The sequence below is a fragment of the Primulina tabacum genome, chromosome 10 (assembly GCF_025594145.1).
Source record: "Primulina tabacum isolate GXHZ01 chromosome 10, ASM2559414v2, whole genome shotgun sequence".
Lineage (NCBI taxonomy): Eukaryota > Viridiplantae > Streptophyta > Magnoliopsida > Lamiales > Gesneriaceae > Primulina > Primulina tabacum.
In genome coordinates, this window is record NC_134559.1 from 36,054,400 (window position 1) to 36,079,961 (window position 25,562).

General features: G+C 44.0%; 25 non-coding genes and 6 pseudogenes across 25 annotated transcripts; all 31 read left to right on the top strand.

Moving 5' to 3' along the window:
- Window positions 1–286: 286 nt before the first annotated feature.
- On the top strand, window positions 287–405 carry LOC142515017 (5S ribosomal RNA). The gene has a single exon (XR_012810884.1). It is a non-coding gene; the product is annotated as a 5S ribosomal RNA (ribosomal RNA).
- Window positions 406–1,087: 682 nt separating this feature from the next.
- LOC142513566 (5S ribosomal RNA) lies at window positions 1,088–1,206 on the top strand. Its single transcript, XR_012809506.1, has one exon. It is a non-coding gene; the product is annotated as a 5S ribosomal RNA (ribosomal RNA).
- A 643-nt stretch (window positions 1,207–1,849) lies between these two features.
- Window positions 1,850–1,967, top strand: LOC142510914 (5S ribosomal RNA; annotated as a pseudogene).
- Window positions 1,968–2,606: 639 nt separating this feature from the next.
- LOC142515164 (5S ribosomal RNA) lies at window positions 2,607–2,724 on the top strand. Its single transcript, XR_012811021.1, has one exon. It is a non-coding gene; the product is annotated as a 5S ribosomal RNA (ribosomal RNA).
- Window positions 2,725–3,407: 683 nt separating this feature from the next.
- On the top strand, window positions 3,408–3,530 carry LOC142506924 (5S ribosomal RNA). Its single transcript, XR_012805196.1, has one exon. It is a non-coding gene; the product is annotated as a 5S ribosomal RNA (ribosomal RNA).
- A 683-nt stretch (window positions 3,531–4,213) lies between these two features.
- On the top strand, window positions 4,214–4,332 carry LOC142506402 (5S ribosomal RNA). The gene has a single exon (XR_012804696.1). It is a non-coding gene; the product is annotated as a 5S ribosomal RNA (ribosomal RNA).
- A 1,989-nt stretch (window positions 4,333–6,321) lies between these two features.
- Window positions 6,322–6,440, top strand: LOC142508745 (5S ribosomal RNA). Its single transcript, XR_012806948.1, has one exon. It is a non-coding gene; the product is annotated as a 5S ribosomal RNA (ribosomal RNA).
- A 684-nt stretch (window positions 6,441–7,124) lies between these two features.
- LOC142510693 (5S ribosomal RNA) lies at window positions 7,125–7,240 on the top strand (annotated as a pseudogene).
- A 683-nt stretch (window positions 7,241–7,923) lies between these two features.
- Window positions 7,924–8,044, top strand: LOC142510737 (5S ribosomal RNA; annotated as a pseudogene).
- Window positions 8,045–8,729: 685 nt separating this feature from the next.
- On the top strand, window positions 8,730–8,848 carry LOC142512968 (5S ribosomal RNA). Its single transcript, XR_012808940.1, has one exon. It is a non-coding gene; the product is annotated as a 5S ribosomal RNA (ribosomal RNA).
- Window positions 8,849–9,531: 683 nt separating this feature from the next.
- On the top strand, window positions 9,532–9,650 carry LOC142508442 (5S ribosomal RNA). Its single transcript, XR_012806653.1, has one exon. It is a non-coding gene; the product is annotated as a 5S ribosomal RNA (ribosomal RNA).
- Window positions 9,651–10,333: 683 nt separating this feature from the next.
- On the top strand, window positions 10,334–10,455 carry LOC142510670 (5S ribosomal RNA; annotated as a pseudogene).
- Window positions 10,456–11,140: 685 nt separating this feature from the next.
- On the top strand, window positions 11,141–11,259 carry LOC142507902 (5S ribosomal RNA). Its single transcript, XR_012806141.1, has one exon. It is a non-coding gene; the product is annotated as a 5S ribosomal RNA (ribosomal RNA).
- A 674-nt stretch (window positions 11,260–11,933) lies between these two features.
- On the top strand, window positions 11,934–12,052 carry LOC142512159 (5S ribosomal RNA; annotated as a pseudogene).
- Window positions 12,053–12,735: 683 nt separating this feature from the next.
- On the top strand, window positions 12,736–12,854 carry LOC142513404 (5S ribosomal RNA). The gene has a single exon (XR_012809352.1). It is a non-coding gene; the product is annotated as a 5S ribosomal RNA (ribosomal RNA).
- A 684-nt stretch (window positions 12,855–13,538) lies between these two features.
- LOC142513939 (5S ribosomal RNA) lies at window positions 13,539–13,656 on the top strand. Its single transcript, XR_012809860.1, has one exon. It is a non-coding gene; the product is annotated as a 5S ribosomal RNA (ribosomal RNA).
- Window positions 13,657–14,340: 684 nt separating this feature from the next.
- On the top strand, window positions 14,341–14,459 carry LOC142514180 (5S ribosomal RNA). Its single transcript, XR_012810087.1, has one exon. It is a non-coding gene; the product is annotated as a 5S ribosomal RNA (ribosomal RNA).
- A 682-nt stretch (window positions 14,460–15,141) lies between these two features.
- On the top strand, window positions 15,142–15,258 carry LOC142512251 (5S ribosomal RNA; annotated as a pseudogene).
- Window positions 15,259–15,943: 685 nt separating this feature from the next.
- LOC142509531 (5S ribosomal RNA) lies at window positions 15,944–16,064 on the top strand. Its single transcript, XR_012807700.1, has one exon. It is a non-coding gene; the product is annotated as a 5S ribosomal RNA (ribosomal RNA).
- Window positions 16,065–16,747: 683 nt separating this feature from the next.
- Window positions 16,748–16,865, top strand: LOC142517589 (5S ribosomal RNA). The gene has a single exon (XR_012813328.1). It is a non-coding gene; the product is annotated as a 5S ribosomal RNA (ribosomal RNA).
- Window positions 16,866–17,548: 683 nt separating this feature from the next.
- Window positions 17,549–17,667, top strand: LOC142516233 (5S ribosomal RNA). The gene has a single exon (XR_012812038.1). It is a non-coding gene; the product is annotated as a 5S ribosomal RNA (ribosomal RNA).
- Window positions 17,668–18,350: 683 nt separating this feature from the next.
- On the top strand, window positions 18,351–18,469 carry LOC142513577 (5S ribosomal RNA). The gene has a single exon (XR_012809516.1). It is a non-coding gene; the product is annotated as a 5S ribosomal RNA (ribosomal RNA).
- A 683-nt stretch (window positions 18,470–19,152) lies between these two features.
- On the top strand, window positions 19,153–19,269 carry LOC142510194 (5S ribosomal RNA). The gene has a single exon (XR_012808320.1). It is a non-coding gene; the product is annotated as a 5S ribosomal RNA (ribosomal RNA).
- A 680-nt stretch (window positions 19,270–19,949) lies between these two features.
- LOC142515162 (5S ribosomal RNA) lies at window positions 19,950–20,068 on the top strand. Its single transcript, XR_012811019.1, has one exon. It is a non-coding gene; the product is annotated as a 5S ribosomal RNA (ribosomal RNA).
- Window positions 20,069–20,750: 682 nt separating this feature from the next.
- Window positions 20,751–20,869, top strand: LOC142515951 (5S ribosomal RNA). The gene has a single exon (XR_012811770.1). It is a non-coding gene; the product is annotated as a 5S ribosomal RNA (ribosomal RNA).
- A 683-nt stretch (window positions 20,870–21,552) lies between these two features.
- LOC142515409 (5S ribosomal RNA) lies at window positions 21,553–21,671 on the top strand. The gene has a single exon (XR_012811256.1). It is a non-coding gene; the product is annotated as a 5S ribosomal RNA (ribosomal RNA).
- Window positions 21,672–22,355: 684 nt separating this feature from the next.
- On the top strand, window positions 22,356–22,474 carry LOC142507595 (5S ribosomal RNA). The gene has a single exon (XR_012805848.1). It is a non-coding gene; the product is annotated as a 5S ribosomal RNA (ribosomal RNA).
- Window positions 22,475–22,762: 288 nt separating this feature from the next.
- LOC142516024 (5S ribosomal RNA) lies at window positions 22,763–22,881 on the top strand. Its single transcript, XR_012811840.1, has one exon. It is a non-coding gene; the product is annotated as a 5S ribosomal RNA (ribosomal RNA).
- Window positions 22,882–23,564: 683 nt separating this feature from the next.
- LOC142512918 (5S ribosomal RNA) lies at window positions 23,565–23,683 on the top strand. Its single transcript, XR_012808893.1, has one exon. It is a non-coding gene; the product is annotated as a 5S ribosomal RNA (ribosomal RNA).
- A 684-nt stretch (window positions 23,684–24,367) lies between these two features.
- LOC142512919 (5S ribosomal RNA) lies at window positions 24,368–24,486 on the top strand. The gene has a single exon (XR_012808894.1). It is a non-coding gene; the product is annotated as a 5S ribosomal RNA (ribosomal RNA).
- Window positions 24,487–25,170: 684 nt separating this feature from the next.
- Window positions 25,171–25,289, top strand: LOC142517435 (5S ribosomal RNA). Its single transcript, XR_012813181.1, has one exon. It is a non-coding gene; the product is annotated as a 5S ribosomal RNA (ribosomal RNA).
- Window positions 25,290–25,562: the final 273 nt, after the last annotated feature.

Below are 25,562 nucleotides of genomic sequence, written 5' to 3' on the forward strand. Positions count from 1 at the left end.
GATTTTTGTTGTCGTGAGTCGGTTCTGTGCAGAAGGGTATTACGTAGATTACTCCGAAGACGGTTAACTCATTAAAAACAATTATTTCGAATGTTTTATCCATAATTTACGTAAACGGTCGCGACACGAGGACTTTCCAGGGAGGTCACCCATCCTAGCTCTGCCTTCGCGCCAGAACACTTAACTTCATGGTTCTGATTGGACGAGAGCAGTGCCGCGTGTTGTCCATCGCCGCCCGCTCCACACATACTCGAAGTATATAAGAATAAACATCCCACTCAATATCGGGTGCGATCATACCAGCACTAATGCACTGGATCCCATCAGAACTCCGAAGTTAAGCGTGCTCGGGCGAGAGCAGTACTAGGATGTGTGACCCCCTGGGAAGTCTTCGTGTTGCACCCCTTTTCGTGTTTTTCTATTTTTGAATACTTGTTGATAGACGATTTTTGGCTCAAATCATCTTAATCTCGATCGTGACCAAATAAGACATGTGAAAACAACGTAGCTCGGGCACTGCCGGATTTGAAAAAAATTGTAGCCTAATCAGATTGTAAACGGGTAAACGAACGAAACTCATTACTCCGCAATGAGTTTGCGATATTTTAGCCAAATTCCTTCTCTAAGACCCTCTAATTTGCGATTTTCCGCCTCTGTTAAGCTTCCGTTTCCTCGAGAAATCCACTTAGGAAGTTCGAAATTCGATTTCGGTTCCACTTTATCGTATCCCAGGCATAATAAAAGCTTTAAATTCGCTATTTTCTTCTTCTTATTTTTTTCCTATTTTCTGGGAACATTTAGCGATTTTCGTTGTCGTGAGCCGGTTCTGTGCGGAAGGGTATTACTTAGATTACTCCGGAGACGGTTAACTCATTAAAAACAATTATGTCGACTGTTTTATCCATAATTTACGTAAACGGACGCGACACGAGTACTTCCCAGGGAGGTTACCCATCCTAGCTCTGCCATCGCGCCAGAACACTTAACTTCATGGTTTTGATTGGGCGAGAGCAGTGCCGTGTGTTGTCCATCGTCGCCTTCTCCACACGTACTCTTGGGAGATAAGAATAAACATCCACTCAATGTCCGGTGCGATCATACCAGCATTAATTCACCGGATCCCATCAGAACTCCGAAGTTAAGCGTGCTTGGGCGAGAGCAGTACTAGGATGGGTGACCCCCTGGGAAGTCCTCGTGTTGCACCCCTTTTCGTGTTTTTCTATTTTTGATTACTTGTTGACAGACGATTTTCGGCTCAAATCATCTGAATCTCGATCGGGACCTGATAAGACATGTGAAATCAACGTAGCTCGGGCACTGCCGGATTTGCACAAAATTGTAGCCTAATTTGATCGTAAACGGGCAAACGAACGAGACTCCTTACTCCGCAATGAGCTGGCGAGATTTTAGCCGAATTCATTCTCTAAGACCCTCTAATTTGCGATTTTCCGCTTCTGTTAAGCTTTCGTTTCCTCGATAAATCCGCTTAGGAAGTCCGAAATTCGATTCCAGTTCCATTTTATCTTATCCCAGGCAAAATAATAGCTTTACATTCGCTATTTTCTTCCTCCTATTTTTTTCCTATTTTCTGGGAACATTTAGCGATTTTTGTTGTCGTGAGCCGGTTCTGTGCGAGGGGTATGACGCAGATTACTCCGGAGACGGTTAACTCATTAAAAAGAATTATTTCGACTGTTTTATCCATAATTTACTTAAATAATCGTGACACGAGGACTTCCCAAGGAGGTCACCCATCCTAGCTCGGCTATCGCTCCAGAACGTTTAACTTCATGGTTCCATTTGGGCGAGAGCAGTTCCGCGTGTTGTCCATCGCCGCCCGCTCCACACGTGCTCCGATCATACCAGCACTAATGCACCGGATCCGATCAGAACTCCGAAGTAAAGCGTGCTTGGACGAGAGCAGTATTAGGATGGGTGACCCCTGGGAAGTCCTCGTGTTGCACCCCTTTTCGTGTTTTTCAATTTTTGATTACTTGTTGACAGACGATTTTCGGCTAAAATCATCTGAATCTCGATCGGGACCAGATACGACATGTGAAATCAACGTAGCTCGAGCAATGCCTGATTTGGACAAAATTGTAGCCTAATTTGATTGTAAACGGGCAAACGAACGAGACAAATTACTCCGCAATGAGCTGGCGAGATTTTAGCCGAATTCCTTCTCTAAAACCCTTTAATTTGCGATTTTCCGCTTCTGTTAAGCTTGCGGTTCAATTTTATCGTATCCCAGGCATAATAATAGCTTTACATTCGCTATTTTCTTCTTCTTATTTTTTTCCTATTTTCTGGGAACATTTAGCGATTTTTGTTGTCGTGAGCCGGTTCTGTGCGGAAGGGTATGACGTAGATTACTCCGGAGACGGTTAACTCATTTAAAACAATTATTTCGGTTGTTTTACCCATAATTTACGTAAAAGTCGCGACACGAGGACTTCCCAAGGAGGTCACCCATCCTAGCTCTGTCATCGCGCCAGAATTCTTAACTTCATGGTTCTGATTGGGCGAGAGCAGTGCCGCGTGTTGTCCATCGTCGCCCGCTCCACACGTACTCGAGGGATATAAGAATAAGCATCCCCCTCAATGTCGGGTGCAATCATACCAGCACTAACGCACCTGATCCCATCAGAACTCCGAAGTAAAGCGTGCTTGGGCGAGAGCAGTACTAGGATGGGTGACCCCTGGGAAGTTCTCGTGTTGCACCCCTTTTCGTGTTTTTCTATTTTTGATTACTTGTTGACAGATGATTTTCGGCTCAAATAATCTGAATCTCGATCGGGACCAGATAAGACATGTGAAATCAACGTAGCTCGGGCACTGCCGGATTTGGACAAAATAGTAGCCTAATTTGATTGTAAACGGGCAAACGAACGAGACTCATTACTACGCAATGAGTTGGAAAGATTTTAGCCGAATTCCTTCTCTAAGACCCTTTAATTTGCGATTTTCCGCTTCTGTTAAACTTCCGTTTCCTCGAGAAAATCGCTTAGGAAGTTCGAAATTCGATTCCGGTTCCATTTTATCGTATCCCAGGAATAATAATAGCTTTACATTCGCTATTTTATTCTTCTTAATTATTTTTCTATTTTCTTGGAACATATAGTGATTTTTGTTGTCGTGAGCCGGTTCTGTGCGAGGGGTATGACGCAGATTACTCCGGAGACGGTTAACTCATTAAAAACAATTATTTCGAATGTTTTATCCATAATTTACGTAAACGATCGCGACACGAGGACTTCCCAGGGAGGTCACCCATCCTAGCTCTGCCATCGCGCCAGAACGCTTAACTTCATGGTTCTGATTGGGCGAGAGCAGTGTAGCGTGTTGTCCATCGTCGCCCGCTCCACACGTACACGAGGAATATAAGAATAAACATCCCACTCAATTTCGGGTGCGATCATACCAGCACTAATGCACCGGATTCCATCAGAACTCCGAAGTTAAGCGTGCTTGGGCGAGAGCAGTACTAGAATGGGTGATGGACCCCCTGGGAAGTCCTCGTGTGGCACCCCTTTTCATGTTTTTCTATTTTTGATTACTTCTTGACAGACGATTTTCGGCTCAAATCATCTGAATTTCGATCGTGACCAGATAAGACGTGTGAATCAACGTATCTCGGGCACTGCCGGATTTGGACAAAATTGTAGCCTAATTAGATTTAAACGGGCAAACGAACGAGACTCATTACTCCGCTATGAGCTGGCGAGATTTTAGCCGAATTTCTTCTCTAAGACCTTCTAATTTGCGATTTTCCGCTTCTGTTAAGCTTCTGTTTCCTCGATATATACGCTTACGAAGTCCAAAATTCATTTCCGGTTTCATTTTATCGTATTCCAGGCAAAATAATAGAGTTACATTCGCTATTTTCCTATTATTATTATTTTTTTCTATTTTCAGGGAACATTTAATGATTTTTGTTGTCGTGAGCCGGTTCTGTGCGGAAGGGTATGACGCAGATTACTCCGGAGATGGTTAACTCATTAAAAACAATTATTTCTACTGTTTTAGCCATAATTTACGTAAACGATCGCGACACGAGGACTTCCCACGGAGGTCACCCATCCTAGCTCTACCGTCGCGCCAGAACGCTTAACTTCATGGTTCTGATTTGGCGAGAGCAGTGCCGCATGTTGTCCATCGCCGCCCGCTCCACCCGTACTCGAGGGATATACGAATAAACATCCCACTCAATGTCGGGTGCGATCATAACAGCACTAATGCACCGGATCCCATCAGAACTCCGAAGTAAAGCGTGCTTGGACGAGAGCAGTAATAGGATGGGTGACCCCCTGCGAAGTCCTCGTGTTGCACCCCTTTTCGTGTTTTTCTATTTTTGATTACTTGTTGACAAACGACTTTCGCCTCAAATCATCTGAATCTCGATCGGGACCAGACAAGACATGTGAAATCAACGTAGCTCGGGCACTGCCGGATTTGGACAAAATTGTAGCCTATTTTGATTGTAAACGGGCAAACGAACGAGTCTCATTACTCCGCAATGAGCTAGCGAGATTTTAGCCGAATTCCTTCTCTAAGATCCTCTAATTTGCGATTTTCTGCTTCGTTTAAGCTTCCGTTTCCTCGAGAAATCCGCTTAGGAAGTTCGAAATTCGATTCCGGTTCTATTTTATCGAATCCCAAGCATAATAATAACTTTACATTCGCTATTTTCTTCTTCTTTTTTTTTTCTATTTTCTGAGAACATTTAGCGATTTGTTGTCGTGAGCCGGTTCTGTGCGGAAGGGCATGACGTAGATTACTCCGGAGACGGTTAACTCATTAAAAACAATTATTTCGACTGTTTTATCCATAATTTACGTAAACGATCGCGACACGAGGACTTCTCAGGGAGGTCACCCATCCTAGCTCTGCCATCGCGCCAGAATGCTTAACTTCATAGTTTTGATTGGGCGAGAGCAGTGCCTCGTGTTGTCCATCGCCGCCCGCTCCACACGTACTCGAGGGATATAAGAATAAACATCCCACTCAATGTCATGTGCGATCATACCAGCACTAATGCGCCGGATCCCATCAGAACTCCGAAGTTAATCGTGTTTTTCTAATTTTGATTACTTGTTGACAGACGATTTTCGGCTCAAATCATCTGAATCTCGATCAGGACATGATAAGACAAGTGAAATCAACGTAGCTCGAGCACTGCCGGATTTGGAAAAAATTGTAGGCTAATTTGATTGTAAACGGGCAAACGAACGAGACTCATTACATCGCAATGAGCTGGCAAGATTTTAGCCGAATTTCTTCTCTAAATCCCTCTAATTTACGATTTTCCGCTTCTGTTAAGCTTCTGTTTCCTCGAAAAATCCGTTTAGGAAGTCCGAAATTTGATTCCGGTTCCATTTTATCGTATCCCAAGCATAATAATAGCTTTACATTCGCTATTTTCTTCTTCTTATTTTTTTTTCTATTTTCTGGGAACATTTAGCGAGTTTTGTTTTCGTGAGCCGGTTTTGTGCGGAAGGGCATGACGTAGATTACTCCGGAGATGGTTAACTCATTAAAAACAATTATTTTGACTGTTTTATCCATAATTTACGTAAACGGTCGCGACACGAGGACTTCCCAGGGAGGTCACCCATCCTAACTCTGTCATCGCGCCAGAACGCTTAACTTCATGGTTTTCATTACTTGTTGACAGACGATTTTCGGCTCAAATCATCTGAATCTCGATCGGGACCAGATAAGACATGTGAAATCAACGTAGCTCGGGCACTGCCAGATTTGGACAAAATTGTAGCCTAATTTGATTGTAAACGGGCAAACAAACGAGACTCATTACTCCGCAATGAGCTGGCGAGATTTTAGCCGAATTCCTTCTCTAAGACCCTCTAATTTGCGATTTTCCGCTTTTGTTAAGCTTCCGTTTCCTCGAGAAATCCGCTTAGGAAGTTTGAAATTCGATTCCGGTTCCATTTTATCGTATCACAGGCATAATAATAGCTTTACATTCGTTATTTTCTTCTTCTTATTTTTTTTTCTATTTTCTGGGAAAATTTAGAGATTTTTGTATTCGTGAGCCGGTTCTGTGCGGAAGGGTATGACGTAGATTACTCCAGAGACGATTAACACATTAAAAACAATTATTTCGATTGTTTTATCCATAATTTACGTAAATGGTCACGACACGAGGACTTCCCAGGGAGGTCACCCATCCTAGCTCTGCCATCGCGCCAGAACGCTTAACTTCATGGTTCTGATTGGGCGAGAGCAGTGCCTCGTGTTGTCCATCGCCGCCCGCTCTACACGTTCTCGAGAGATATAAGAATAAACACCCTACTCATTGTCGGGTGTGATCATACCAGCACTAATGCACCGGATCCCATCAGAACTTTGAAGTTAAGTGTGCTTGGTCGAGAGCAGTACTAGGATGGGTGACCCCCTTGAAAGTCCACGTTTTGCACCCCTTTTCGTGTTTTTCTATTTTTGATTACTTGTTGACAGACGATTTTCGGCTCAAATCATCTGAATCTCGATCGGGACCAGATAAAACATGTGAAATGAAAGTAGCTCGGGCACTGCCGGATTTGGACAAAATTGTAGGCTAATTTGATTGTAAACGGGCAAACGGACGAGACTCATTACTACGCAATGAGCTGACGAGATTTTAGACGAATTCCTTCTCTAAGACCCTTTAATTTGCGATTTAACGCTTCTGTTAAGCTTTCGTTTCCTCGAGAAATCCGCTTAGGAAGTTCGAAATTCGATTCCGGTTCCATTTTATCGTATCCCAGGCATAATAATAGCTTTACATTCGTTATTTCCTTCTTCTAATTTTTTTTCTTTTTTCTGGGAACATTTATCGATTTTTGTTGTCCGTGAGCCGGTTCTGTGAGGAAGGGTATGACGCAGATTACTCCGGAGACGGTTAACTCATTAAAAACAATTATTTCGACTGTTTTATCCATAATTTACGTAATCGGTCGCGACACGAGGTCTTCCCAGGGAGGTCACCCATCCTTCCTCTGCCATCGAGCCAGAACGCTTAACTTCGTGGTTATGATTGGGCGAGAGCAGTGCCGCGTGTTGTCAATCGTCGCTCGCTCCACACGTACTCGAGGGATATAAGAATAAACATCCCACTCAAGGTCGGGTGCGATCATACCAGAACTAGTGCACCGGATCCCATCAGAACTCCGAAGTTAAGCGTGCTTGGGCGAGAGCAGTACTAGGATGGGTGATTTCCTGAGAAGTCCGGTTGCACCCCTTTTCGTGTTTTTCTATTTTTGAATACTTGTTGACAGACGATTTTCGGCTCAAATCATCTGAATCTCGATCGGGACCAGATAAGACATGTGAAATGAAACTAGCTCGGGCACTGCCGGATTTGGACAAAATTGTAGGCTAATTTGATTGTAAACGAGCAAACGGACGAGACTCATTACTACGCAATGAGCTGACGAGATTTAAGCCGAATTCCTTCTCTAAGACCCTCTAATTTACGATTTAACGCTTCTGTTAAGCTTTCGTTTCCTCGAGAAATCCGCTTAGGAAGTTCCAAATTCGATCTCGGTTCCATTTTATCGTATCCCAGGCATAATAATAGCTTTACATTCGTTATTTCCTTCTTCTTATTTTTTATTCTATTTTCTGGGAACATTTATCGATTTTTGTTGTCGTGAGCCGGTTCTGTGAGGAAGGGTATGACACAGATTACTCCGAAGACGGTTAACTCATTAAAAACAATTATTTCGACTGTTTTATCAATAATTTACGTAAACGGTCGCGACACGAGGTCTTCCCAGGGAGGTCACCCATCCTACCTTTGCCATCGCGCCAGAACGCTTAACTTCATGGTTATGATTGGGCCAGAGCAGTGCCGCGTGTTGTCCATCGCCGCCTGCTCCACACGTACTCGAGGGATATAAGAATAAACATCCCACTCTTGTTTGGTGCGATCATACCAGCAATAATGCATCGGATCCTATCAGAACTCCGAAGTTAAGCGTGTTTGGGCGAAAGCGCAGTACTAGGATGGGTGACCCCCTGGGAAGTCCTCGTGTTGCACCCTTTTTCGTGTTTTTCTATTTTTGATTACTTGTTGACAGAGGATTTTCGGCTCAAATCATCTGAATCTCGATCGGGACCGGATAAGACATGTGAAATGAAAGTAGCTCGGGCACTGCCGGATTTGGACAAAATTGTAGGCTAATTTGATTGTAAACGGGCAAACGGACGAGACTCATTACTAACCAATGAGCTGACGAGATTTTAGCCGAATTCCTTCTCTAAGACCCTCTAATTTGCGATTTACCGCTTCTGTTAAGCTTTCGTTTCCTCGAGAAATCCGCTTAGGAAGTTCGAAATTCAATTCTGGTTCCATTTTATCGTATCCCAGGCATAATAATAGCTTTACATTCGTTATTTCCTTCTTCTTATTTTTTTTTTCTATTTTCCGGGAACAATTATCGATTTTTGTTGTCGTGAACCGGTTTTGTGTGGAAGGATATGACGCAGATTACTCCGGAGACAGTTAACTAATTCAAAACAATTATTTCGACTGTTTTATCCATAATTTACGTAAACGGTCGCGACACGAGGTCTTCCCAGGGAGGTCACCCATCCTACCTCTGCCATCGCGCCAGAACGCTTAACTTCATGGTTATGATTGGGCGAGAGCAGTGCCGCGTGTTGTCCATCGCCGCCCACTCCACACGTACTCGAGGGATATAAGAATAAACATCCCACACATTGTCGGGTGCGATCATACCAGCACTAATGCAACAGATCCCATCAGAACTCTGAAGTTAAGCGTGCTTGGGCGAGAGCAGTACTAGGATGGGTGACCCCTTGGGAAGTCCTCGTGTTGCACCCCTTTTCGTGTTTTTCTATTTTTGATTACTTGTTGACAGACGATTTTCAGCTCAAATCATCTGAATCTCGATCGGGACCGGATAAGACATGTGAAATGAAAGTAACTCGGGCACTGCCGGATTTGGACAAAATTGTAGGCTAATTTGATTGTAAACGGGCAAACGGACGAGACTCATTACTACGCAATGAGCTGACGAGATTTAAGCCGAATTCCTTCTCTAAGACCCTCTAATTTGCGATTTAACGCTTCTGTTAGGCTTTCGTTTCCTCGAGAAATCCGCTAAGGAATTTCGAAATTCGATCCCGGTTCCATTTTATCATATCCCAGGCATAATAATAGCTTTACATTCGTTATTTCCTTCTTCTTATTTTTTTTCTATTTTCTGGGAACATTTATCGATTTTTGTTGTCGTGAGCCGGTTCTGTGCGGAAGGGTATGACGCAGATTACTCCGGAGACGGTTAACTCATTTAAAACAATTATTTCGACTGTTTTATCCATAATTTACGTAAACGATAGCGACACGAGGTCTTCCCAGGGAGGTCACCCATCCTCGCTCTGCCATCGCGCCAGAACGCTTAACTTCATGGTTATGATTGGGCGAGAGCAGTGCCGCGTGTTGTCCATCGCCGCCCGCTCCACACGTACTCGAGGGATATAAGAATAAACATCCCACTCAATGTCGGGTGCGATCATACCAGCACTAATGCAACGGATCCCATCAAAACTCCGGAGTTAAGCGTGCTTGGGCGAGAGCAGTACTAGGATGAGTGACCCCCTGGGAATTCCTTGTTTTGCACCCCTTTTCGTGTTTTTCTATTTTTGATTATTTGTTGACAGACGATTTTCGGCTCAAATCATCTGAATCTCGATCGGGACCGGATAAGACATGTGAAATGAAAGTAGCTCGGGCACTGCCGGATTTGGACAAAATTGTAGGCTAATTTGATTGTAAACGGGCAAACGGACGAGACTCATTACTACGCAATGAGCTGACGAGATTTTAGCCGAATTCTTTCTCTAAGACCCTCTAATTTGCGATTTACCGCTTCTGTTAGGCTTTCGTTTCCTCGAGAAATCCGCTTAGGAAGTTCGAAATTCGATCCCGGTTCCATTTTATCATATCCCAGGCATAATAATAGCTTTACATTCGTTATTTCCTTCTTCTTATTTTTTTTCTATTTTCTGGGAACATTTATCGATTTTTGTTGTCGTGAGCCGGTTCTGTGCGGAAGGGTATGACGCAGATTACTCCGGAGACGGTTAACTCATTAAAAACAATTATTTCGACTGTTTTATCCATAATTTACGTAAACGGTCGCGACACGAGGTCTTTCCAGGGAGGTCACCCATCCTACCTCTGCCATAGCGCCAGAACGCTTAACAGCATGGTTATGATTGGGCGAGAGCAGTGCCGCGTGTTGTCCATCGCCGCCCACTCTACACGTACTCGAGGGATATAACAATAAACATCCCACGCAATGTCGGGTGCGATCATACCAGCACTAATGCACCGGATCCCATCAGAACTCCGATGTTAAGCGTGCTTGGTCCAGAGCAGTACTAGGATGGGTGACCCCCTGGGGGGAAGTCCTCGTGTTGCAATTTTTTTCGTGTTTTTCTATTTTTGATTACTTGTTGACAGACGATTTTCGGCTCAAATCATCTGAATCTCGATCGGGACCAGATAAGACATGTGAAATGAAAGTAGCTCGGGCACTGCCGGATTTGGACAAAATTGTAGGCTAATTTGATTGTAAACGGGCAAACGGACGAGACTCATTACTACGCTATGAGTTGACGAGATTTTAGCCGAATTCCTTCTCTAAAAACCTCTAATTTGCGATTTAACGCTTCTGTTAAGCTTTCGTTTCCTCGAGAAATCCGCTTAGGAAGTTCGAAATTCGATTCCGGTTCCATTTTATCATATCCCAGGCATAATAATAGCTTTACATTCGTTATTTTCTTCTTCTTATTTTTTTTTCGATTTTCTAGGAACATTTATCGATTTTTGTTGTCGTGAGCCGGTTCTGTGCGAAAGGGCATGACGCAGATTATTCCGGAGACGGTTAACTCATTAAAAACAATTATTTCGACTGTTTTATCCATAATTTGCGTAAACGGTCGCGACACGAGGTCTTCCCAGGGAGGTCACCCATCCTACCTCTGCCATCGCGCCAGAACGCTTAACTTCATGGTTATGATTGGGCCGAGAGCAGTGCCGCGTGTCGTCCATCGCTGCCCGCTCCACACGTACTCGAGGGATATAAAAATAAACATCCCACTCAATGTCGGTTGGAATCATACCAGCACTAATGCACCGGATCCAATCAGAATTCCGAAGTTAAGCGTGCTTGGGCGAGAGAAGAACTAGGATGGGTGACCTCCTGGGAAGTTCTCGTGTTGCACTCCTTTTCGTGTTTTTCTATTTTTGATTACTTGTTGACAGACGATTTTCGGCTTAAATCATCTGAATCTCGATCGGGACCAGATAAGACATGTGAAATGAAAGTAGCTCGGGCACTGCCGGATTTGGACAAAATTGTAAGCTAATTTGATTGTAAATGGGCAAACGGACGATACGCAATGAGTTGACGAGATTTTAACCGAATTCCTTCTCTAAGACCCTCTAATTTGCGATTTAACGCTTCTGTTAAGCTTTCGTTTCCTCGAGAAATCCGCTTAGGAAGTTCGAAATTCGATTCTGGTTCCATTTTATCGTATCCCAGGCATAATTATAGCTTTACATTCGTTATTTTCTTCTTCTTATATTTTTTTCTATTTTCTGGGAACATTTATCGATTTTTGTTGTCGTGAGCCGGTTCTGTGCGGAAGGGTATGATGCAGATTACACCGGAGACGGTTAACTCATTAAAAACAATTATTTCGACTGTTTTATCCATAATTTACGTAAACGGTCGCGACACGAGGTCTTCCTAGGGAGGTCACCCATCCTACCTCTGCCATCGCGCCAGAACGCTTAACTTCATGGTTATGATTGGGCGAGAGCAGTGCCGCGTGTTGTCCATCGCCGCCCGCTCCACACGTACTCGAGGGATATAAGAATAAACATCCCACTCAATGTCGGGTGCGATCATACCAGCACTAATGCACCGGATCCCATCAGAACTTCCAAAGTTAGCCGGGTTAGGCGAGAGCAGTACTAGGATGGGTGACCCCCTGGGAAGTCCTCGTGTTGCACCCTTTTTCGTGTTTTTCTATTTTTGATTACTTGTTGACAGACGATTTTCGGCTCAAATCATCTGAATCTCGATCGGGACCAGATAAGACATGTGAAATGAAAGTAGCTCGGACATTGCCGGATTTGGACAAATTTGTAGGCTAGTTTGATTGTAAACGAGCAAACGGACGAGACTCATTACTACGCAATGAGCTGACGAGATTTAAGCCGAATTTCTTCTCTAAGACCCTCTAATTTGCGATTTAACGCTTCTGTTAAGCTTTCGTTTTCTCGAGAAATCCGCTTAGGAAGTTCAAAATTCGATTCCGGTTCCATTTTATAGTATCCCAGGCATAATAATAGCTTTACATTCGTTATTTCCTTCTTCTTATTTTTTTTCTATTTTCTGGGAACATTTATCGATTTTTGTTGTCGTGAGCCGGTTCTGTGCGGAAGGGTATGACGCAGATTACTCCGGAGACGGTTAACTCATTAAAAACAATTATTTCGACTGTTTTATCCATAATTTACGTAAACGGTCGCGACACGAGGTCTTCCCAGGGAGGTCACCCATCCTACCTCTGCCATCGCGCCAGAACGCTTAACAGCATGGTTATGATTGGGCGAGAGCAGTGCCGCGTGTTGTCCATCGCCGCCCACTCCACACGTACTCGAGGGATATAAGAATAAACATCCCACGCAATGTCGGGTGCGATCATACCAGCACTAATGCACCGGATCCCATCAGAACTCCGAAGTTAAGCGTGCTTGGGCCAGAGCAGTACTAGGATGGGTGACCCCCTGGGAAGTCCTCGTGTTGCACCTTTTTCGTGTTTTTCTATTTTTGATTACTTGTTGACAGACGATTTTCGGCTCAAATCATCTGAATCTCGATCGGGACCAGATAAGACATGTGAAATGAAAGTAGCTCGGGCACTGCCGGATTTGGACAAAATTGTAGGCTAATTTGATTGTAAACGGGCAAACGGACGAGACTCATTACTACGCAATGAGTTGACGAGATTTTAGCCGAATTCCTTCTCTAAGACCCTCTAATTTGCGATTTAACGCTTCTGTTAAGCTTTCGTTTCCTCGAGAAATCCGCTTAGGAAGTTCGAAATTCGATTCCGGTTCCATTTTATCGTATCCTAGGCATAATAATAGCTTTACATTCGTTATTTCCTTCTTCTTATTTTTTTTTCTATTTTCTGGGAACATTTATCGATTTTTGTTGTCGTGAGCCGGTTCTGTGCGGAAGGGCTATGACGCAGATTACTCCGGAGACGGTTAACTCATTAAAAACAATTATTTCGACTGTTTTATCCATAATTTACGTAAACGGTCGCGACACGAGGTCTTCCCAGGGAGGTCACCCATCCTACCTCTGCCATCGCGCCAGAACGCTTAACTTCATGGTTATGATTGGGCGAGAGCAGTGCCGCGTGTTGTCCATCGCCGCCCGCTCCACACGTACTCGAGGGATATAAGAATAAACATCCCACTCAATGTCGGGTGCGATCATACCAGCACTAATGCACCGGATCCCATCAGAACTCCGATGTTAAGCGTGCTTGGGCGAGAGCAGTACTAGATGGGTGACCCCCTGGGAAGTCCTCGTGTTGCACCCCTTTTCGTGTTTTTCTATTTTTGATTACTTGTTGACAGACGATTTTCGGCTCAAATCATCTGAATCTCGATCGGGACCAGATAAGACATGTGAAATGAAAGTAGCTCGGGCACTGCCGGATTTGGACAAAATTGTAGGCTAATTTGATTGTAAACGGGCAAACGGACGAGACTCATTACTACGCAATGAGTTGACGAGATTTTAGCCGAATTCCTTCTCTAAGACCCTCTAATTTGCGATTTAACGCTTCTGTTAAGCTTTCGTTTCCTCGAGAAATCCGCTTAGGAAGTTCGAAATTCGATTCTGGTTCCATTTTATCGTATCCCAGGCATAATAATAGCTTTACATTCGTTATTTTCTTCTTCTTATTTTTTTTTCGATTTTCTGGGAACATTTATCGATTTTTGTTGTCGTGAGCCGGTTCTGTGCGAAAGGGTATGACGCAGATTATTCCGGAGACGGTTAACTCATTAAAAACAATTATTTCGACTGTTTTATCCATAATTTACGTAAACGGTCGCGACACGAGGTCTTCCCAGGGAGGTCACCCATCCTACCTCTGCCATCGCGCCAGAACGCTTAACTTCATGGTTATGATTGGGCGAGAGCAGTGCCGCGTGTTGTCCATCGCCGCCCACTCCACACGTACTCGAGGGATATAAGAATAAACATCCCACTCAATGTCGGGTGCGATCATACCAGCACTAATGCACCGGATCCCATCAGAACTCCGAAGTTAAGCGTGCTTGGGCGAGAGCAGTACTAGGATGGGTGACCCCCTGGGAAGTCCTCGTGTTGCACCCTTTTTCGTGTTTTTCTATTTTTGATTACTTGTTGACAGACGATTTTCGGCTCAAATCATCTGAATCTCGATCGGGACCAGATAAGACATGTGAAATGAAAGTAGCTCGGGCACTGCCGGATTTGGACAAAATTGTAGGCTAATTTGATTGTAAACGGGCAAACGGACGAGACTCATTACTACGCAATGAGTTGACGAGATTTTAGCCGAATTCCTTCTCTAAGACCCTCTAATTTGCGATTTAACGCTTCTGTTAAGCTTTCGTTTCCTCGAGAAATCCGCTTAGGAAGTTCGAAATTCGATTCCGGTTCCATTTTATCGTATCCCAGGCATAATAATAGCTTTACATTCGTTATTTTCTTCTTCTTATTTTTTTTCGATTTTCTGGGAACATTTATCGATTTTTGTTGTCGTGAGCCGGTTCTGTGCGGAAGGGTATGACGCAGATTACTCCGAAGATGGTTAACTCATTAAAAACAATTATTTCGACTGTTTTATCCATAATTTACGTAAACGGTCGCGACACGAGGTCTTCCCAGGGAGGTCACCCATCCTACCTCTGCCATCGCGCCAGAACGCTTAACTTCATGGTTATGATTGGGCCAGAGCAGTGCCGCGTGTTGTCCATCGCCGCCCGCTCCACACGTACTCGAGGGATATAAGAATAAACATCCCACTCCTGTTGGGTGCGATCATACCAGCAATAATGCATCGGATCCCATCAGAACTCCGAAGTTAAGCGTTCTTAGAGAGAGCAGTACTAGGATGGGTGACCCTTGGGAAGTCCTCGTGTTGCACCCTTTTTCGTGTTTTTCTATTTTTGATTACTTGTTGACAGACGATTTTCGGCTCAAATCATCTGAATCTCGATCGGGACCGGATAAGACATGTGAAATGAAAGTAGCTCGGGCACTGCCGGATTTGGACAAAATTGTAGGCTAATTTGATTGTAAACGAGCAAACGGACGAGACTCATTACTACGCAATGAGCTGACGAGATTTAGCCGAATTCCTTCTCTAAGATCCTCTAATTTGCGATTTAACGCTTTCTGTTAAGCTTTCGTTTCCTCGAGAAATCCGCTTAGGAAGTTCGAAATTCGATTCCGGTTCCATTTTATCGTATCCCAGGCATAATAATAGCTTTACATTCGTTATTTCCTTCTTCTTATTTTTTTTCTATTTTCTGGGAACATTTATCGATTTTTGTTGTCGTGAGCCTGGTTCTGCTGCGGTAAGGGTATGACGCAGATTACTCCGGAGACGGTTAACTCATTAAAAACAATTATTTCGACTGTTTTATCTATAATTTACGTAAACGGTCGCGACACGAGGTCTTCCCAGGGAGGTCACCCATCCTACCTCTGCCATCGCGCCAGAACGCTTAACTTCGTGGTTATGATTGGGCGAGAGCAGTGCCGCGTGTTGTCCATCGCCGCCCGCTCCACACGTACTCGAGGGATATAAGAATAAACATCCCACTCCTGTTGGGTGCGATCATACCAAGCAATAATGCAGTCGGATCCCATCAGAACTCCGAAGTTAAGCGTGCTTAGGCGAGAGCAGTACTAGGATGGGTGACCCCCTGGGAAGTCCTCGTGTTGCACCTTTTTTCGTGTTTTTCTATTTTTGATTACTTGTTGACAGACGATTTTCGGCTTAAATCATCTGAATCTCGATCGGGACCGGATAAGACATGTGAAATGAAAGTAGCTCGGGCACTGCCGGATTTGGACAAAATTGTAGGCTAATTTGATTGTAAACGGGCAAACGGACGAGACTCATTACTACGCAATGAGCTGACGAGATTTTAGCCGAATTCCTTCTCTAAGACCCTCTAATTTGCGATTTACCGCTTCTGTTAAGCTTTCGTTTCCTCGAGAAATCCGCTTAGGAAGTTCGAAATTCGATTCCGGTTCCATTTTATCGTATCCCAGGCATAATAATAGCTTTACATTCGTTATTTCCTTCTTCTTATTTTTTTTCTATTTTCTGGGAACATTTATCGATTTTTGTTGTCGTGAGCCGGTTCTGTGCGGAAGGGTATGACGCAGATTACTCCGGAGACGGTTAACTCATTAAAAACAATTATTTCGACTGTTTTATCCATAATTTACGTAAACGGTCGCGACACGAGGTCTTCCCTGGGAGGTCACCCATCCTACCTCTTCCATCGCGCCAGAACGCTTAACTTCTTGGTTATGATTGGGCGAGAGCAGTGCCGCGTGTTGTCCTTTGCCGCCCGCTCCACACGTACTCGAGGGATATAAGAATAAACATCCCACTCAATGTCGGGTGTGATCATACCAGCACTAGTGCACCGGATCCCATCAGAACTCCGAAGTTAAGCGTGCTTGGCGAGAGTAGTACTAGGATGGGTGACTCACTGGGAAGTCCTCGTGTTGCACCCTTTTCGTGTTTTTCTATTTTTGATTACTTGTTGACAGACGATTTTCGGCTCAAATCATCTGAATCTCGATCGGGACCAGATAAGACATGTGAAATGAAAGTAGCTCGGGCACTGCCGGATTTGGACAAAATTGTAGGCTAATTTGATTGTAAACGGGCAAACGGACGAGACTCATTACTACGCAATGAGTTGACGAGATTTTAGTCGAATTCCTTCTCTAAGACCCTCTAATTTGCGATTTAACGCTTCTGTTAAGCTTTCGTTTCCTCGAGAAATCCGCTTAGGAAGTTCGAAATTTGATTCTGGTTCCATTTTATCGTATCCCAGGCATAATAATAGCTTTACATTCGTTATTTTCTTCTTCTTATTTTTTTTTCGATTTTCTGGGAACATTTATCGATTTTTGTTGTCGTGAGCCGGTTCTGTGCGAAAGGGCATGACGCAGATTATTCCGGAGACGGTTAACTCATTAAAAACAATTATTTCGACTGTTTTATCCATAATTTACGTAAACGGTCGCGACACGAGGTCTTCCCAGGGAGGTCACCCATCCTACCTCTGCCATCGCGCCAGAACGCTTAACTTCGTAGTTATGATTGGGCGAGAGCAGTGCTGCGTGTTGTCCATCGCCGCCCGCTCCACACGTACTCGAGGGATATAAGAATAAACATCCCACTCAATGTGGCGTGCGATCATACCAGCACTAATGCACCGGATCCCATGAGAACTCCGAAGTTAAGCGTGCTTGGGCGAGAGCAGTAATATGATGGGTGACCTCCTGGGAATTCCTCGTGTTGTACCCCTTTTCGTGTTTTTCTATTTTTGATTACTTGTTGACAGACGATTTTCGGCTCAAATCATCTGAATCTCGATCGGGACCAGATAAGACATGTGAAATGAAAGTAGCTCGGGCACTACCGGATTTGGACAAAATTGTAAGCTAATTTGATTGTAAATGGGCAAACGGACGAGACTCATTACTACGCAATGAGTTGACGAGATTTTAGCCGAATTCCTTCTCTAAGACCCTCTAATTTGCGATTTAACGCTTCTGTTAAGCTTTCGTTTTCTCGAGAAATCCGCTTAGGAAGTTCGAAATTCGATTCTGGTTCCATTTTATCGTATCCCAGGCATAATAATAGCTTTACATTCGTTATTTCCTTCTTCTTATTTTTTTTCTATTTTCTGGAAACATTTATCGATTTTTGTTGTCGTGAGCCGGTTCTGTGCGGAAGGGTATGACGCAGATTATTCCGGAGACGGTTAACTCATTAAAAACAATTATTTCGACTGTTTTATCCATAATTTACGTAAACGGTCGCGACACGAGATCTTCCCAGGGAGGTCACCCATCCTACCTCTGCCATCGCGCCAGAACGCTTAACTTCGTGGTTATGATTGGGCGAGAGCAAGGCCGCGTGTTGTCCATCGCCGTCCGCTCCACACGTACTCGAGGGATATAAGAATAAACATCCCACTCAATGTCGGGTGCGATCATACCAGCTCTAATGCACCGGATCCCATTAGAACTTCGAAGTTAAGCGTGCTTGGGCGAGAGCAGTACTAGGATGGGTGACCTCCTGGGAAGTCCTCGTGTTGCACTCTTTTCGTGTTTTTCTATTTTTGATTACTTGTTGACAGACGATTTTCGGCTCAAATCATCTGAATCTCGATCGGGACCAGATAAGACATGTGAAATGAAACTAGCTCGGGCATTGCCGGATCTGGACAAAATTGTAGGCTAATTTGATTGTAAACGAGCAAACGGACGAGACTCATTACTACGCAATGAGCTGACGATATTTAAGCCGAATTTCTTCTCTAAGACCCTCTAATTTGCGATTTAACGCTTCTGTTAAGCTTTCGTTTCCTCGAGATATCCGCTTATGAAGTTCGAAATTCGATCCCGGTTCCATTTTATCGTATCCCAGGCATAATAATAGCTTTACATTCGTTATTTCCTTCTTCTTATTTTTTTTTCTATTTTCTGGGAACATTTATCGATTTTTGTTGTCGTGAGCCGGTTCTGTGCGGAAGGGTATGACGCAGATTACTCCGAAGACAGTTAACTTATTAAAAACAATTATTTCGACTGTTTTATCCATAATTTACGTACACAGTCGCGACACGAGGTCTTCCCAGGGAGGTCACCCATCCTACCTCTGCCATCGCGCCAAAACGCTTAACTTCATGGTTATGATTGGGCCAGAGCAGTGCCGCGTGTTGTCCATCGCCGCCCGCTCCACACGTACTCGAGGGATATAAGAATAAACATCTCACTCAATGTCGGGTGCTATCATACCAACACTAATGCACCGGATCATTAGAACTCCGAAGTGAAGCGTGCTTGGGCGAGAGCAGTACTAGGATGGGTGACCACCTGGAAAGTCCTCGTGTTGCACCCTTTTTCGTGTTTTTCTATTTTTGATTACTTGTTGAGAGACGATTTTCGGCTCAAATAATCTGAATCTCTATCGGGACTAAATAAGATATGTGAAATCAACGTAGCTCGGGCACTGCTGGATTTGGACAAAATTGTAGGATAATTTGATTGTAAACGGGCAAACAAACAAGACTCATTACTTCGCAATGAGCTGGCGAGATTTTAGCCGAAATCCTTCTCTAAGACCCTCTAATTTGCGATTTTCCGCTTCTGTTAAGCTTCCGTTTCCTCGAGAAATCCGTTTAGGAAGTCCGAAATTCGATTCCGGTTCCATTTTATCGTATCCCAGGCATAATAACAGCTTTACATTCTCTATTTTCTTCTTCTTTTTTTTCTATTTTCTGGGAACATTTAGCGATTTTTGTTGTCGTGAGCCGGTTCTGTGCGGAAGGGTATGACGCAGATTACTTCAGAGACTGTTAACTCATTAAAAACAATTATTTCGATTGTTTTATCCATAATTTACGTAAACGATCGCGACACGAGGACTTTCGAGGGAGGTCACCCATCCTTGCTCTGCCATCGCGCCAGAACGCTTAACTTTATGGTTCTGTTTGGGCGAGAGCAGTGCCGCGTTTTGTCCATCGCCGCCCGCTCCACACGTACTCGAGGGATATAACAATAAACATCCCACGCAATGTCGGGTGCGATCATACCAGCACTAATGCACTGGATCCCATCAGAACTTTGATGTTAAGCGTGCTTGGGCGAGAGCAGTACTAGGATGGGTGACCCCCTGGGAAGTCCTCGTGTTGCACCCTTTTTCGTGTTTTTTTATTTTTGATTACTTGTTGACAGACGATTTTCGGCTCAAATCATCTGAATCTCGATCGGGGCCAGATAAGACATGTGAAATGAAAGTAGCTCGGGCACTGCCGGATTTGGACAAAATTGTAGGCTAATTTGATTGTAAACGGGCAAACGGACGAGACTCATTACTACGCAATGTGTTGACGAGATTTTAGCCGAATTCCTACTCTGAGACCCTATAATTTGCGATTTATCGCTTCTGTTAAGCTTTCGTTTCCTCGAGAAATCCGCTTAGGAAGTTCGAAATTCGATTCCGGTTCCATTTTATCGTATCCCAGGCATAATAATAGCTTTACATTCGTTATTTTCTTCTTCTTATTTTTTTTCGATTTTCTGGGAACATTTATCGATTTTTGTTGTCGTGAGCCGGTTCTGTGCGAAAGGGTATGACGTAGATTATTCCGGAGACGGTTAACTCATTAAAAACAATTATTTCGACTGTTTTATCCATAATTTACGTAAACGGTCGCGACACGAGGTCTTCCCAGGGAGGTCACCCATCCTACCTCTGCCATCGCGCCAGAATGCTTAACTTCGTGGTTATGATTGGGCGAGAGCAGTGCCGCGTGTTGTCCATCGCCGTCCGCTCCACACGTACTCGAGGGATATAAGAATAAACATCCCACTCAATGTGGGTGCGATCATACCAGCACTAATGCACTGGATCCCGTCAGAACTCTGAAGTTAAGCGTGCTTTGGCGAGAGCAGTACTAGGACGGGTGACCTCCTGGGAAGTCCTCGTGTTGCACCCCTTTTCGTGTTTTTCTATTTTTGATTACTTGTTGACAGACGATTTTCGGCTCAAATTATCTGAATCTCGATCGGGACCAGATAAGACATGTGAACTGAAAGTAGCTCGGGCACTGCCGGATTTGGACAAAATTGTAGGCTAATTTGATTGTAAACGGGCAAACGGACGAGACTCATTACTACGCAATGTGTTGACGAGATTTTAGCCGAATTCCTTCTCTAAGACCCTCGAATTTGCGATTTAACGCTTATGTTAAACTTTCGTTTCCTCGAGAAATCCGCTTAGGAAGTTCGAAATTCGATTCTGGTTTCATTTTATTGTATCCAGGCATAATAATAGCTTTACATTCGTTATTTCCTTTTTCTTATTTTTTTTTCTATTTTCTGGGAACAATTATCGATTTTTGTTGTCGTGAACCGGTTCTGTGCGGAAGGATATGACGCAGATTACTCCGGAGACGGTTAACTCATTAAAAAAAATTATTTCGACTGTTTTATCCATAATTTACGTAAACGGTCGCGACACGAGGTCTTCCCAGGGAGGTCACCCATCCTACCTCTGCCATCGCGCCAGAACGCTTAACTTTATGGTTATGATTGGGCGAGAGCAGTGCCGCGTGTTGTCCATCGCCGCCCCCTCCACACGTACTCGTGGGATATAAGAATAAACATCCCACGCAATGTCGGGTGCGATCATACCAGCACTAATGCACCGGATCCCATCAAAACTCCGAAGTTAAGCGTGCTTGGGTGAGAGCAGTACTAGGATGGGTGACCCCCTGGAAAGTCCTCGTGTTGCACCCTTTTTCGTGTTTTTCTATTTTTGATTATTTGTTGACAGACGATTTTCGGCTTAAATCATCTGAATCTCGATCGGGACCAGATAAGACATGTGAAATGAAAGTAGCTCGGGCACTGCCGGATTTAGACAAAATTGTAGGCTAATTTGATTGTAAACGGGCAAACGGACGAGACTCATTACTACGCAATGAGTTGACGAGATTTTAGCCGAATTCCTTCTCTAAGACCCTCTAATTTGCGATTTAACGCTTCTGTTAAGCTTTCGTTTCCTCGAGAAATCTGCTTAGGAAGTTCGAAATTCGATTTTGGTTCCATTTTATCGTATCCCAGGCATAATAATAGCTTTACATTCGTTATTTTCTTCTTCTTATTTTTTTTTCGATTTTCTGGGAACATTAATCGATTTTTGTTGTCGTGAGCCAGTTCTGTGCGAAAGGGTATGACGCAGATTATTCCGGAGACGGTTAACTCATTAAAAACAATTATTTCGACTGTTTTATCCATAATTTATGTAAACGGTCGCGACACGAGGTCTTCCCAGGGAGGTCACCCATCCTACCTCTGCCATCGCGCCAGAACGCTTAACTTCGTGGTTATGATTGGGCGAGAGTAGTGCCGCGTGTTGTCCATCGGCGCCCGCTCCACACGTACTCGAGGGATATAAGAATAAACATCCCACTTAATGTCGGGTGCGATCATACCAGCACTAATGCACCGAATCCCATCAGAACTCCGAAGTTAAGCGTGCTTGGGCTAGAGCAGTACTTGTATGGGTGACACCCTGGGAAGTCCTCGTGTTGCACCCTTTTTCGTGTTTTCTATTTTTGATTACTTGTTGACAGACGATTTTCGGCACAAATCATCTGAATCTTGATCGGGACCATATAAGACATGTGAAATGAAAGTAGCTCGGGCACTGCCGGATTTTGACAAAATTGTAGGCTAATTTGATTTTAAACGGGCAAACGGACGAGACTCATTACTACGCTTAACTTTATGGTTATGATTGGGCGAGAGTAGTGCCGCGTGTTGTCCATCGCCGCCCGCTCCACACGTACTCGAGAGATATAAGAATAAACATCCCACTCAATGTCGGGTGCAATCTTACGAGCACTAATACACCGGATCCCATCAGAACTCCGAAGTTAAGCGTGCTTGGGTGAGAGCAGTACTAGGATGGGTGACCCCCTAGGAAGTTCTCGTGTTGCACCCTTTTTCGTGTTTTTCTATTTTTGATTACTTGTTGACAGACGATTTTCGGCTCAAATCATCTGAATCTCGATCGGGACCAGATAAGACAGGTGAAATGAAAGTAGCTCGGGCACTGCCGGATTTGGACAAAATTGTAGGCTAATTTGATTGTAAACGGGCAAACGGACGAGACTCATTACTACGCAATGAGTTGACGAGATTATAGCCGAATTCCTTCTCTAAGACCCTCTAATTTGCGATTTAACGCTTCTGTTAAGCTTTCGTTTCCTCGAGAAATCCGCTTAGGAAGTTCGAAATTCGATTCCGGATCCATTTTATCGTATCCCAGGCATAATAATAGCTTTACATTCGTTATTTCCTTCTTCTTATTTTTTTTCTATTTTCTAGGAACATTTATTGATTTTTGTTGTCGTGAGCCGGTTCTGTGCGGAAGGGTATGACGCAGATTACTCCGGATACGGTTAACTCATTAAAAACAATTATTTCGACTTTTTTAACCATAATTTACGTAACTGGTCGCGACACGAGGTCTTCCCAGGGAGGTCACCCATCTTACCTCTGCCATCGCGCCAGAACGCTTAACTTCGTGGTTATGATTGGGCGAGAGCAGTGCCGCGTGTTGTCCATCGCCGCCCGCTCCACACGTACTCGAGGGATATAAGAATAAACATCCCACTCAATGTCGGGTGCGATCATACCAGCACTAATGCACCGGATCCCATCAGAACTCCGAAGTTAAGCGTGCTTGGGCGAGAGCAGTACTAGGATGTGTGACCTCTTGGGAAGTCCTCGTGTTGCACCCCTTTTCGTGTTTTTCTATTTTTGATTACTTGTTGACAGACGATTTTCGGCACAAATCATCTGAATCTCAATCGGGACCATATAAGACATGTGAAATGAAAGTAGCTCGGGCACTGCCGGATTTGGACAAAATTGTAGGCTAATTTGATTGTAAACGGGTAAACGGACGAGACTCATTACTACGCAATGAGTTGACGAGATTTTAGCCGAATTCCTTCTCTAGGACCCTCTAATTTGCGATTTAACGCTTCTGTTAAGCTTTCGTTTCCTCGAGAAATCCGCTTAGGAAGTTCGAAATTCGATTCTGGTTCCATTTTATCGTATCCCAGGCATAATAATAGCTTTACATTCGTTATTTTCTTCTTCTTATTTTTTTTTCGATTTTCTGGGAACATTTATCGATTTTTGTTGTCGTGAGCCGGTTCTGTGCGAAAGGGTATGACGCAGATTATTCCGGAGACGGTTAACTCATTAAAAACAATTATTTCGACTGTTTTATCCATAATTTATGTAAACGGTCGCGACACGAGGTCTTCCCAGGGAGGTCACCCATCCTACCTCTGCCATCGTGCCAGAACGCTTAACTTCGTGGTTATGATTGGGCGAGAGCAGTGCCGCGTGTTGTCCATCGCCGCCCGCTCCACACGTACTCGAGGGATATAAGAATAAACATCCCACTCAATGTCGGGTGCGATCATACCAGCACTAATGCACCGGATCCCATCAGAACTCCGAAGTTAAGCGTGCTTGGGCGAGAGCAGTACTAGGATGTGTGACCTCTTGGGAAGTCCTCGTGTTGCACCCCTTTTCGTGTTTTTCTATTTTTGATTACTTGTTGACAGACGATTTTCGGCTCAAATCATCTGAATCTCGATCGGGACCAGATAAGACATGTGAAATGAAAGTAGCTCGGGCACTGCCGGATTCGGACAAAATTGTAGGCTAATTTGATTGTAAACGGGCAAACGGACGAGACTCATTACTACGCAATGAGTTGACGAGATTTTAGCCAAATTCCTTCTCTAGGACCCTCTAATTTGCGATTTAACGCTTCTGTTAAGCTTTCGTTTCCTCGAGAAATCCGCTTAAGAAGTTCGAAATTCGATTCTGGTTCCATTTTATCGTATCCCAGGCATAATCATAGCTTTACATTCGTTATTTTCTTCTTCTTATTTTTTTTTCGATTTTCTGGGAACATTTATCGATTTTTGTTGTCGTGAGCCGGTTCTGTGCGAATGGGTATGACGCAGATTATTCCGGAGACGGTTAACTCATTAAAAACAATTATTTCGACTGTTTTATCCATAATTTATGTAAACGGTCGCGACACGAGGTCTTCCCAGGGAGGTCACCCATCCTACCTCTGCCATCGTGCCCGAACGCTTAACTTCGTGGTTATGATTGGGCGAGAGCAGTGCCGCGTGTTGTCCATCGGCGCCCGATCCACACGTATTCGAGGGATATAAGAATAAACATCCCACTTAATGTCGGGTGCGATCATACCAGCACTAATGCACCGAATCCCATCAGAACTCCGAAGTTAAGCGTGCTTGGGCGAGAACAGTACTTGTATGGGTGACACCCTGGGAAGTCCTCGTGTTGCACCCTTTTTCGTGTTTTCTATTTTTGATTACTTGTTGACAGACGATTTTCGGCACAAATCATCTGAATCTCAATCGGGACCATATAAGACATGTGAAATGAAAGTAGCTCGGGCACTGCCGGATTTGGACAAAATTGTAGGCTAATTTGATTGTAAACGGGCAAACGGACGAGACTCATTACTACGCAATGAGCTGACGAGATTTTAGCCGAATTCCTTCTCTAAGACCCTCTAATTTGCGATTTACCGCTTCTATTAAGTTTTCGTTTCCTCGAGAA